The following is a 12,840-nucleotide window of genomic DNA, read 5'->3' on the forward strand; positions in this document are numbered from 1 at the left end:
GGGCATGTATTCAGGGTCAGGATGGAATGTCAAGGGAGACACTGTAGAGACAACAAACACTTGCAAATATTCAAGTATATCATTATTTAGAGTTGTCAATGGAAGAAGTTTTTAATGCCTCAAAGTAGATGAAATGATGGATTCATATGAATGGCTGAGAAAGGTAGGGTTATTGTTGGATAGAAATTCTTATATACTATGTGTTAACTAGAGTGAGAGAGAGAAATTGTGTGTGTGTGTGAGAGAGAGAGGGGGGGAGGGAGAGGGAGGGAGGGAGGGAGGGAGGGAGAGGGAGAGAGAGAAAGGGAGAGAGATGCATACATACACACATGATGCCTGTGCACCATTATTCAAAAATGTTTTTCTTCCATCATAGATATAGAGAAAGCTATCTGGTTTCTAGGAAGTTCCTTGGTGCCCAAGCAGAATTTTCTGTGCTTTTCTGCATGAGTGGTATGAGCAGCTAGGCTCACTGGAGTCTCTCAAATGTCGATTTTACTTTCCATTAGGAACTTTACACTGGGATTTTGTTCCAAGAGCTAGGTGTCTGAATTGAAAATTTTTGGAAACTTGAGGAACCAGAGAGTGCAAAATATAAAGGATATATTCTGTTTTATTGTTTTCTACCAGTGCTAAGGTGATGCTCAAATAGCTGCAGACATCTGGTCAATGTTAAAAGTAACTATATTATTCAGATAGTGATTACAGCAATATGCAAATTTAAATGGTTCTATCATGAGATGACTCCAGATGAATCAATTTTTATTCATGCTTATTGGGGCTGGAGGGGTGGCTCGGTAGTTAAGAGTGCTGGCTGTTCTTCCAGAGGTCCTGAGTTCAATTCCCAGCACCTCATGTGGCAGCTCACATCATCAATATCTATCTATATTTAATATAAACAAATGAACACTTTGTTATCTGCTGGCAGCTCACATCATCAATATCTATCTATATTTAATATAAACAAATGGAACACTTTGTTATCTGCCTTAATCAATGATCTTTTACTGTGAAAAGACACCGTGACTACAGAAACTTTTCTGAGAGAAAGCATTTAATTGGAATTATATTCTCCAATTATCATCAGTGAGAAGCATAGCAGCATGCAGGCTGAGGTGGTGGTGAGAAGGTGTCTGAGAGTTCTGTATCTGTATCCATAGGTAGGAGAAAGAAGAATACTAGGCCTGGTTTGGGCATATAAAACTTCAAAGGCAATAAATACCCAGTGGCACATTTTCTCCAGTAAGCACACATTTACTCAAAAAACCATATCTCCTAATAAAGCAACTCTGTAGTGATCAATCATTCAAATCTATGAGTCCATGACAGCCATTCTTATTCAAACCATCACATTCTCTTAGAATAATATATTGCTAAACTCTCATAATTGTTTCTATGAAATATGAATTCCAAGAAAATTTCTGTTTACACTAATAATAATAGTGTAATTTTCATTGATAAAGATTAAAGAGTAAACCAAGAGCAGTCTGGATATTATTATCCTTAGGTACTAAAACATGTGCATACTTCAAAGCCCAGTGACTCTTACAGATTTACCACATGATTATATCTTTATGATATCCTGCAGAAGCTTAGAATTACAATCAATAAAAATATCACATGGAACTTAATATCCATAATTTTGTCTGAATTTTTTGATATTATATGTAATACATGTGCTATATGTTATATACAAATATTTTATATATAAAATTTCAATAATAAAAAATATATAATGAAATTTTATCTACGTTTTCTCACTCTCCAAGTCTTCAATGATCCCTATATCAAGTTTGATCCTAAGTTCATGACTTCTTTCTATCATTCAATACCAATGATCAGTTAATGATTGATTTTATATATATATATATGTATATATGTATATATGTATATATGTATATATGTATATAAAGTGAGTACTAAGAAAGAAAATATTCAACATTGTCAATAAGTTATAGGAACCAGAAGTAAACAGATCGGTAGAGGGAAGACCCAAGGACTTTAAGACAAATTATTTATTAGGATCTAGAAAATTTCAGAAATTCCACCATATATGATGAGTTTGAAGTAAACAAATGAACCCCAGGAGGTCACTATTACCTTGTAACTGAGTGGTACTTCATATGCATTTCTTCATGTACTATGTGATGAGAGTGTCATTGGCAAATCTTTTATATTTCTCTGTCCATTGAAATATGGTCTGGAGGGAGTCTTGCTTCATGTAGAAATCTGTATGTATCACATTGATGTTGCAAGGAATAAGAGTGAACTAGAAACCTGAAGAGTAAGGGCACTGCTTTTTTATATGATTAAGTTGAGTTCATATTCACATGAATGTATAGCATGAAAATGTAAGCATTAATTTTTATTTATAATTATATTTAAATTATCCAATAGTACCTCTCATTATGAAGAGTGGATAAAGTAATTTGTAATTTTAAAATTTTGTCGAAATTTTATTCAACAATTTTGAGAAATGCTTACAATATTCTAGCCAATTTCCTTTTCAAAATATTTTATTTTAAAAAATTATTTATTTATTTATTTTTATATGAGTACATTGTAGCTGTCTTCAGACACACACCAGAAGAGTGCATTGGATCCCATTACAGATGGTTGTGAGTCACCAAGTGGTTGCTGGAAATTGAACTCAGACCAGCCAGTGCTCTTAACTGATGAGCCATCTCTCCAGTCTTCTAGCCAATTCTCTAAGCTGTGACTATGCCCAGTGACTCATTACCTAAGGATATCAAAAATGTAAATAGTTAATGCAATAAATAATAGGTTTCAAATATGCATCTATATGATTTTAATGAAGTATTGTTAGACCTAGTGGGGAAACCCCCACCCAATTCCCGATTCGGCATGCACACAAAAAAATCACAAAGGACCATCTCTTGATGTAGTTACATGAGGACTTACATGAGTTACATGATGTAGTTAATTACAGAGCTCCAGACCTACATGCATCCCACACAGGAGATAATGGATGTCGGCCACAAGGCTTGGAAGCTAGGGGTTTTCATGGGGTAAGGGGCTTAGGGGTGTGGAATAGCAACACACTATTGGTTTATTCAAACATCAGCAGAAAAATTACATGTATGTGCAGGGTGTCAGAGTTCTATGAGTTGTTGACTCAGTTAAGATACCCCTGTTATGTCTTCACATTTTTATTTATCTTTAAGGTTAAGATGTTCCCAGGAATATTTTAACTACGGGCATACCCAGGTTTGTTTTTCTTTTTTCTCAGCCCCAGGCAGCCTCTAGGCTCACAAATAACCAGCAATTTCTGAGTGCTTTATATGACTTACAGGTCTTGAAATTTCATCTTTCTTTCATTCCCCTCTTCTTCTATTAAGTAATTCTAATTTTAGAATTTCAGAAGTTTATATCTCTATATGGAGAATAGAAATCATACTCTTTTTCTATCTTAACTATTGGTTGGTATTGATACTGGAGGACCATAAGCTATACTGTAACTTTAACATGGGAACAAAAACAGAATAAGAAGGGATAGTAAACAGAACTAGGCAGGGACTCTTCTAGCTAGACTTAAGGGTCTCAGCATGATGTAGGTGCACGTAGATCAGATCTCTGGCTGGAACTGGTGAGATGTCTTTGTGGTGCCCGGCTCATTTGCTGTAGCCAGTTGTGACCATACTTTTTTCTGCACCACCTGCAAGCCTTTTAACTTAGCATACAGATCATTATTACAAAAACATAGGTTTAAACACATCATTTAAGATAGTGATGGGCATGGGAGCCCCATAAAGGATCTTAAAAAGAGTAAGACTGAATCAAGAGGGAGTATTTCTAGTTCCAAATAGGGTAAGGGGATGGACACCAAGTCTGCGCCAGTCTCCATGGTTAATTTTTTCAAGGCATAGAGTTCTATTTATTTTTTCTATCTTTCCTGATCTCTGAGGTCTTTACACACGATATAATTTTCATTTGACCTCTAAATACTTGGCCACACCCTGAATTACCTGGGCAACAAAGGCAGGGCCATTATCTGACACTATTGCTTTTGGAGCTCCGAATCTTGGAATTTTTTTCTTTAATAATCTTCTTGGTGATTATCTGAGCAGTCTCATTTTTACAGGGAAAAGCTTCTATCCATCTTGAGAACGTTCACAAAAACCAGAAGGTATTCATACACATATTTTTCTCAGTAAAGTCTATTTCCCAGTAGACACCAAGTCTCTCTCCCCAGTGTCTTTTCCCTAGATCTACTATAGTGTGGCAGACATTGACTCTTTGGCAGGGCACACACTTGTGCACCACCTGTTCCACAAGGTGTTTTAACCCTGGTACATGGTACTTAGGCTTGGAAAATGTCTGGATGAGCTTGCTTACCTCTAAGTGAGTCCACTGATGCATCTGTTTGTTCACAGCTTCTTCTTGTCTTTGTGGCAGGATTTTCTTTTCCTGGAGGTGTATCACAGTCTCTTATTTTTGTTGAACTGGTGACTGGAATCTTTGGAAATAAGGGATAAGTCCTCTATTGTGTAGGAAAACTCGGTCTCCGTTGCCAGGAGCATCAGCAAGGCCATGGCGGTAACTGTTCTTGCCTCTCGGTCTGTCGTGTTGTTGCCCCTTGCTAACATGGTATCTCTCTTCTGGTGACTATGACAGTGGATGATGTTTACCTTGGCAGGGTCGTGGAGGGCCTCAGTAGAGCCAGCATTTCTTCTTTGTTCCTATTTTCTTTTTCTTCCGACATCAGTAGACTCCTCTATTGATATATGGCTTCATGGACATTGGCTGTGGCAAAAGCGTACCTGCTATCTGTGTAGATGTTGAGTCTTTTGAGCCAATGTGTCCTTTGGCAGGGCCTGTCCAGTTATCACAGCTGCTCCAGTATGTTTTTTTTTTCTTGTCTTCTGGATAACTGTTCCAGTCTGTGAACCAGGTAGCATCTGCACCCTCCAGTAACTGGTCAGTCAGATCTCTATGTCACCTATGTGTCTCAGCAAGAACCTGCTGAAAGTCTGTGTCTGTGACCAGGGTAGCTGAGTTCAGACTTGTGGGGCAAAAGTGACTCTCTCAGAATTGAACAAGAGAGTCTGGTAATGAGTCATGTGAGCGTTAGTCAGCCATCAGTCAGGGGGGCTGAACCACACTTTCTAGGGCATGTGCCAAGTTTTGTCTCAGAGTCAATTTATCTGTGTCCTTGACCAGAAGCCACTATGTGCAGACAAGCAGGCCATCCTACACCCACCAGGTTTACTTTCTTACAAGTATGCCACAGGCCTTTTCCAGGGTCCCAATCTCTGAATAAGAACCTCTTTGGCAATACCTTTGTTCTCAGTCACATCTAGGAGTCCCAAAGCTGGGGGCGACATTAGGACAGTCTTAATAGCATGCAAGGCCATCCAAGGTTGTTCTTTATTTCTCTATACGAAGGGCTGTTTATCTCTTTAATTTAGCAAAACCTGAAATCCACAATCTGCAAAAGCCCACAGTGCCCAGTAACTTTTCTAACTTGTTTTGCACTGGTTGGTGGGGGAATATGAAACACAGTCTCTTTTCTAGCTTCTTTGACAGGCCACCGGCCTCTTCTAAGGACTCAGCTTCTGTGTCTTTTTGCTATCTCTTTACTTTTAGCCATGAACAGGTGAAGGGTTTGGTCATGGGGGGGCTCCTCTTCTTTTTGTATTGATGCAGTCTCTCACCCAGTGCCCATTTTCTTCTCAGGTAAGAAGTAAGTTTTCTAATTTCCCTGACTTTTGTGGCCAGTATTTCATTTCTTTTATCTCTTTTCAATTTCCTGGCTTCCTGTTTCTTACAGATCATTTCTAAGTGCTAGCATTATTAGCATGTGACACTTCGCTAGGTTCTAGTCTCTGTCATTTACCTCTCCTTGCTGCTGTTTCCTAACTCTAATGGAGATCTCATATAATGTTTTCTCTCTCTCTCTCTCTCTCTCTCTCTCTCTCTCTCTATATATATATATATATATATATATATATATATATATATTCCTCCTCCTTGTCTTTGCTTCCTTTGGATGTTATCTCTAATTATCACATCTATATTCTGTCACTTATCTTCTCTCATAGTTCGCCTCTACCCTGGTTTATCTTTCTTTCTCACAGCATATCTCTGATTCTGACTCTGGTCTCTGTCTTTGTCAGCCTCATTTTACTGGTTCTTCTAAATATTTCTCATTCAGAGTACCTCTCTCATCTCAGACCTCTCTAATCTCCTTCATCTCTATTTTTACTTCTCCTCACTGTTAACCGATCTATTTGCCACTGTTGTCCATCTCTCCTGAGTCTGCTAAAGCTTTGCTCTTAGCTCACTTCTTTGCAGACCTCTATCCTTCCTTCGTTTCTCCTCCTCTGCACTTTCTTATCGACTTACACTAATTTTCTTACCGACTTACCTTGTCCTTCTCTTAACTTCTGTAACTTCCTATTACCTCAGTCAGATTGTTGGGGCACTTTCTAGTCCCACAGAGATGAGACCCCCATCAGAGCCTGGCAGCTAGACTCGAAGGTGCTCCTTACCTTGGGCAGAAGCCCCAAGTGGGCAAATGCCTCCCTTGCTGGAACTTGGAATAGACTCACTGCCAGCAGCTCAGGGGGGAGTTGCATGAGAAGAGAAAACACTAGGCATAGAAGGGAGTGCAGCTCTCACAGCTGGGTGTACTGGGCCTCTGATTATTTCAAAGTGAAAGCACTTTTTCTGTTAACAAGAGATGGGATGCAGGGGACAGGAGAATGAGAAGGAGCCAGGGAACCCACAGCACTCTTGGCCGGCCACTCCTACAGCCTCCTTTTCTTTTTTCTTCAGCAGCCACAACATCCAGGGCCACTTACTTCTCAGGGACCACCCCTCTTTTGCTCTAGGTTTCCCTAGCTCATTTCTTCCTAGGCTCCAGGTCCATGGGCAGGACCACTGTGACCTGCTGGCTGCTCCCTGGGGTTGGAGTGGGAGGCAGGACAGCTGTGGTCAGCCCAGGGATCTGACAGGATTCTTAGGCTTATTCCAGAGGTCATAACTCAAAAACAGTTGTCAGTTGTTAGTCCAAGTCCGAACACAAAAAGACACACAAGACATACACAGAAACTGTTTTCAGGCAACCACCATATGATTCACATCATCTGATTTGAGAACATAGTCAATATTAATATATATGCCATGGTTTCCTTAGCTGTTGCAGAGGCCAGGCAGGAGTTCTGTTTCCTGCTTGCTCTTCATGTGGTACACAGCCAAATTTCTTAAAGAACTTAGGACCACCAGTACAGGGATAGCACTATACACAAAGGACTAAACAATCACCATTAATGATTAATTAAGATAATGTCTTACAGGATTTTCTACATCTAAATCTAAAGATGGCATTTTTAGTAGAAGTTTCCCTCATTCTATACATCCAGCCTGTGTCAGGTTGAAAATAAACTAACCAGGACATACATATAATATGGTAATGCTTGTGCCAGTGATTGGGACTTTTGTTCTGCCACACAGTTAGAGACCTCAGCTACTCTCCATAACACCTTCAACATTCAAAATAAAAATAACCTAAGTGACACATATATTTTCAAGTTTAGTGCCAGCAACATCTATAAACTTGGCTGTCTCTGGAATATAACTTCTGTGCGCTCAGGAAACACTTGCTAGAAGACTTTATCTCATTGACACCAGTGTCTACTTTTTTAAATTTTATTTTATTTTTAATTTATTTTTACACTCCATATTCCATTTGCCACCCCCATCTACTCTCTGTCTGCTCCACATCCTATACCTCCTCCACACCTGACCCTGTCTCCACATGGATGCCCCCACCCTCCAACCCCACCTGACCTCTAAACTCCCTGGGGCCTCCAGTCTCTTGAGGGTTAGGTGCATCATCTCTGAATGAACACAGACCCGGAGGTACTCTACTGTATTTATGTTGGGAGCCTGATATCAGCTGGTGTATGCTGTCTGTTTGGTGGTCCAGTGTTTGAGAGGTCTTGGGGTCCAGATTAATTGAGACTGCTGATCCTTCTATAGGACCTCCTACAGGATCTCCCTTCTCCTCAGCTTCTTTCAGTCTTCCCTAATTCACCAACAGGGGTCAGCTGCTTCTCTCTATTGGTTGGGTGCAAATATCTGCAACTGACTCTTTTCCAGCTGCTTGTTGAATCTTTCGGAAGGCAGTCATGATAGGTCTTTTTTTTTTTTTTAATAGTGTCAAGCCTTGGGACCTCCCCTTGAGCCAGATCTCACTTTGGGCCTGTCGCTTGACCTTCTTTTCCTCAGGCTCCTCTCCATTTTTATCCCTGTAATTCTTTCAGACCGGAAAAATTATGGGTCAGAGATGTGTCTGTGCGATGGCAACTCCATCCTTCACATGATGTCCTGTTTCTGTGCTGGAGGTAGGTGCTATAAGTTCCTTTTCCCTTCTGTTGGGCATTTCATCTAAGGTCCCTCTCTTTGAATCCTGGGAGTCTCTCACCTACCAGGTCTCTGGTGTATTCTGGGGCGTTCCCAAACCTCCTATTTCCTAAGGTTGCCTGTTTCCATTCTTTCTCCTGGCCCTCAGAACTTCAGTCCTTTTCCTTCACCCAATTCCAGATCAGGTTTATCACAGCTTATTCTTCACCCCCAGCCCCCATTTGACCAATATCCACAGTTTCAGCAATGTATTTTTTCAAGACAAATTTTTTCTGTGTTGCTTTGGCTTTCATCGAATCTTCTCTGTAGACGAGTTTAACCTCAGTCTCAGAGATTTGTCTTCATTGGCTTCCCAAGTGCTGGGATTAAAGGTATGTTCCACTAGTCCTCTCATTAAATTTATAGTCCAGTATGACCTTGAACTTATGATCTTCCTGTCTTTACCTCTTTTATCAAATTCTATCTGTTTGCACCCAACACACAGTACAATACAAAGATTTTACTTTGGTGTTTATGTTCTCTTCTTAGTCCCTCAATACATTTTTTAAATTAATTAATTTGTATTATATATATATATATATATATATATATATATCACATTTTAGGTTAGGTTACAAATTTATAGCAATTGGCATTTATGAGGGATCTTAATATATATTATTTGAATATTTTGACTTTATCTTTTGGAATTGACTGGTTTCAGAATAGTAGTAGAAGATACTGTGGTCATTTTTTCACTTCAATTTCACTAAATTATTTATTTTTTACCAGTATCATCATCAATTTTATATGAGATTATTTATTTCCTTTCTAGTGCTGAGTTTGTGTTAAGTTTTTATAAATTGCTTAAATCAAAAAGTTTACATAGGAAGAACACACACACAAAAATCAAGAATGGAAGAAGATCCTCTTCAACAGAAGTAAGGACCAACTCTTGTCAGAGTACTTGGGAAATCCTAAATACTGATTCATGTATACTTAGAAAGGTTGCTGTACATTTATTCTAGGCTAATGTAAATTTTAAGAATACCCAAGCATACAGGTGTGGTTTCAATAGTATGTTTTCCTTTTATATTGAAGCTATTGCAATATTTACATTGGTTAGGTATAAATTGGCAAGTCACTAAATTTGCCTTAGACTATGAGTTTCCATCATTGCAGCTTCTTAAATTAGTAACACTGTGTCTTATTTTCATAACATATATATTTTCTAAAAGGCAGGTAGTATGCTTATTCATATAGGAGGTTTGCATGCTCCCTCTTTTATCCCCATATTTTCTAATACTGTTAAATCTTTCACACAACATAAGAATCCAACAAACATTATGTCAAGTGGCATATTAAGTCAAATGCAAGTCCACATAAACTCATGCCTCTTAGATGTGTGCGGTCTCTCTCAAGGGTGTTTAGATTTTACTTACCTGGGATCAAAAACATTTAAGATTTTTTCTCTGCCTTTCCACTTTGCTGTAGTTACATTTGAGTACTTTTTTCTTTCTCTTTTTTTTTTCAGTCAGGCTCAAGTTTATCTTCAAGATTTGCTGCTAATTATCAGTCTTTTCCCATGGTGCTCTGATCTGGGCAGTGATCTGGAAGCACTTGTTCTATAGAACAGGCACACACTTCTCTGTCTAATGGACTCCTTGGGCTCTTGCAGCTGTCACTGAAGCTCATTCTAACTCTCCAGATAATTTTCTTATTTGCTGTTTTATTTATTTACATTTCAAATGTTATGCATCTTCCAACTTTCCCCTCCTCAAACACCATATCCCAGCCCCACTCCTCCCTGCTTCTGTGAGGGAGCTCCTCCACCCACCCACTTCTGCCTCACCACCCTAGCATTCCCCTACATTGGGACATTGTGCCTTCACAGGACCAAGGACCTTTCCTCCAACTGATGACACCATCCTCTGCTACATATGCGGCTGGAGCCATGGGTCCTTCCTTGTGTACTCCTTGGTTGGTGACTTACTCCCTGGGAGCTCTGGGGGGTCTAGTTGGTTGATATTGTTCTTCCTATGGGGTTGCAAACCCCTTCAGCTCTTTCAGTCCTTCCCATAACTCCTCCATTGGGATCCCTATACTCAGTTCAATGGTTGGCTATGAGCATTCACATCTCTATTGATCAGGCTTTGGCAGAGCCATTCCAGGCTCCTGTCAACAAGCACTTCTTTTTTTTTTTTTTTCACCATTAGAAACAGCTTTATTTATTTTTTTTTCTTGTGAACAATTTATTTGGTTTTGGTATATTTAATCTTATCTCCCCCCAACTGCCATTTTGATTTTCATTTCTTTTTTTTTTGATTTTTAATATTTTTATTACATATTTTCCTCAATTACATTTCCAAAGCTATCCCAAAAGTCCCCCATAGCGCCCCCCACTTCCCTACCCACCCATTCCCATTCTTTTGGCCCTGGCATTCCCCTATATTGGGGCATATAAAGTTTGCAAGTCCAATGGGCCTCTCTTTCCATTGATGGCCGACTAGGCCATCTTTCGATACATATGCAGCTAGAGACAAGAGCTCCGGGGTTCTGGTTAGTACATCATGTTGTTCCAACAATAGGGTTGCAGATCCCTTTAGCTCCTTGGGTACTTTCTCTAGCTTCTCCATTGGGAGCCCTGTGATACATCCAATAGCTGACTGTGAACATCCACTCCTGTGTTTGCTAGGCCCCGGCATCGTCTCACAAGAGACAGCTATATTTGGGTCCTTTCAGCAAAATCTTGCTAGTGTATGCAATGGTGTCAGCGTTTAGAAGCTGATTATGGGATGGAACCCTGGATACGGCAGTCTCTAAATGGTCCATCCTTTCATCACAGGTACGAACTTTGTCACTGTAACTCCTTCCCTGGGTGTTTTGTTCCCAATTCTAAGAAGGTGCACAGTGTCCACACTTTGGTCTTCATTCTTCTTGAGTTTCATGCGTTTAGCAAATTGTATCTTATATCTTGGGTATCCTAAGTTTTGGGCTAATATCCACTTATCAGTGAATACATATTGTGTGAGTTCTTTTGTGATTGTGTTACTTCACTCAAGATGATGCCCTCCAGGTCCATCCATTTGGCTAGGAATTTCATAAATTCATTCTTTTTAATAGCTGAGTAGTACTCCATTGTGTAAATGTACCATAATTTCTGTATCCATTCCTCTGTTGAGGGACATCTGGGTTCTTTCCAGCTTTTGGCTATTATAAATAGGGCTGCTATGAACATAGTGGAGCATGTGTCCTTTTTACCGGTTGGGACATCTTCTGGATATATGCCCAGGAGAGGTATTGCTGGATCCTCCGGTAGTACTATGTCCAACTTTCTGAGGAACCGCCAGACTGATTTCCAGAGTGGTTGTACAAGCTTGCAATCCCACCAACAATGGAGGAGTGTTCCTCTTTCTCCACATCCTCACCAGCATCTGCTGTCACCTGAATTTTTGATCTTAGCCATTCTGACTGGTGTGAGTTGGAATTTCAGGGTTGTTTTGATTTGCATTTCCCTGATGATTAAGGATGTTGAACATTTTTTCAGGTGTTTCTCTGCCATTCGGTATTCCTCAGGTGAGAATTCTTTGTTCAGTTCTGAGCCCCATTTTTTAATGGGGTTATTTGACTTTCTGGAGTCCACCTTCTTGAGTTCTTTATATATATTGGATATTAGTCCCTTATCTGATTTAGGATAGGTGAAGATCCTTTCCCAATCTGTTGGTGGTTTTTTTTTGTCTTATTGATGGTGTCTTTAGCCTTGCAGAAGCTTTGTAGTTTCATGAGGTGCCACTTGTCAATTCTCGATCTTACAGCACAAGCCATTACTGTTCTATTCAGAAATTTTTCCCCTGTGCCCATATCTTCAAGGCTTTTCCCCACTTTCTCCTCTATAAGTTTCAGTGTCTCTGGTTTTATGTGAAGTTCCTTGATCCACTTAGACTTGACCTTAGTACAAGGAGATAGGAATGGATCGATTCGCATTCTTCTACATGTTAACAACCAGTTGTGCCAGCACCATTTGTTGAAAATGCTGTCTTTCTTCCACTGGATGTTTTTAGCTCCCTTGTCGAAGATCAAGTGACCGTAGGTGTGTGGGTTCATTTCTGGGTCTTCAATTCTATTCCATTGGTCTATTTGTCTGTCACTATACCAGTACCATGCAGTTTTTATCACAATTGCTCTGTAGTAGAGCTTTAGGTCCGGCATGGTGATTCCACCAGAGGTTCTTTTATCCTTGAGAAGAGTTTTTGCTATCCTAGGTTTTTTGTTATTCCAGATGAATTTGCAGATTGCACTTTCTAATTCGTTGAAGAATTGAGTTGGAATTTTGATGGGGATTGCATTGAATCTGTAGATTGCTTTTGGCAAGATAGCCATTTTTACAATGTTGATCCTGCCAATCCATGAGCATGGGAGATCTTTCCATCTTCTGAGATCTTCTAGAATTTCTTTCTTCAGAGACTTGAAGTT

At 39.6% G+C, this 12,840-nt stretch overlaps 1 long non-coding RNA gene across 41 annotated transcripts in view; it reads left to right on the plus strand.

Annotated features, from left to right (window-relative positions):
* Positions 1 to 12,840, plus strand: part of LOC115030329 (uncharacterized) — a 301,725-nt gene that overhangs the window by 52,357 nt on the left and 236,528 nt on the right. For 39 of the 41 annotated variants that reach the window (XR_015047882.1, XR_015047883.1, XR_015047871.1 and 36 more), the window contains one exon: positions 8,289 to 8,369. The exons of the other annotated variants lie outside the window; for them this stretch is intronic. This is a non-coding gene — a long non-coding RNA (uncharacterized LOC115030329). The remainder of the gene's footprint in view (positions 1 to 8,288; positions 8,370 to 12,840) is intronic. 41 annotated transcript variants of the gene reach the window in all.

The sequence above is a fragment of the Mus caroli genome, unplaced genomic scaffold (assembly GCF_978045245.1).
Source record: "Mus caroli unplaced genomic scaffold, Mus_caroli_1 scaffold_8, whole genome shotgun sequence".
Lineage (NCBI taxonomy): Eukaryota > Metazoa > Chordata > Mammalia > Rodentia > Muridae > Mus > Mus caroli.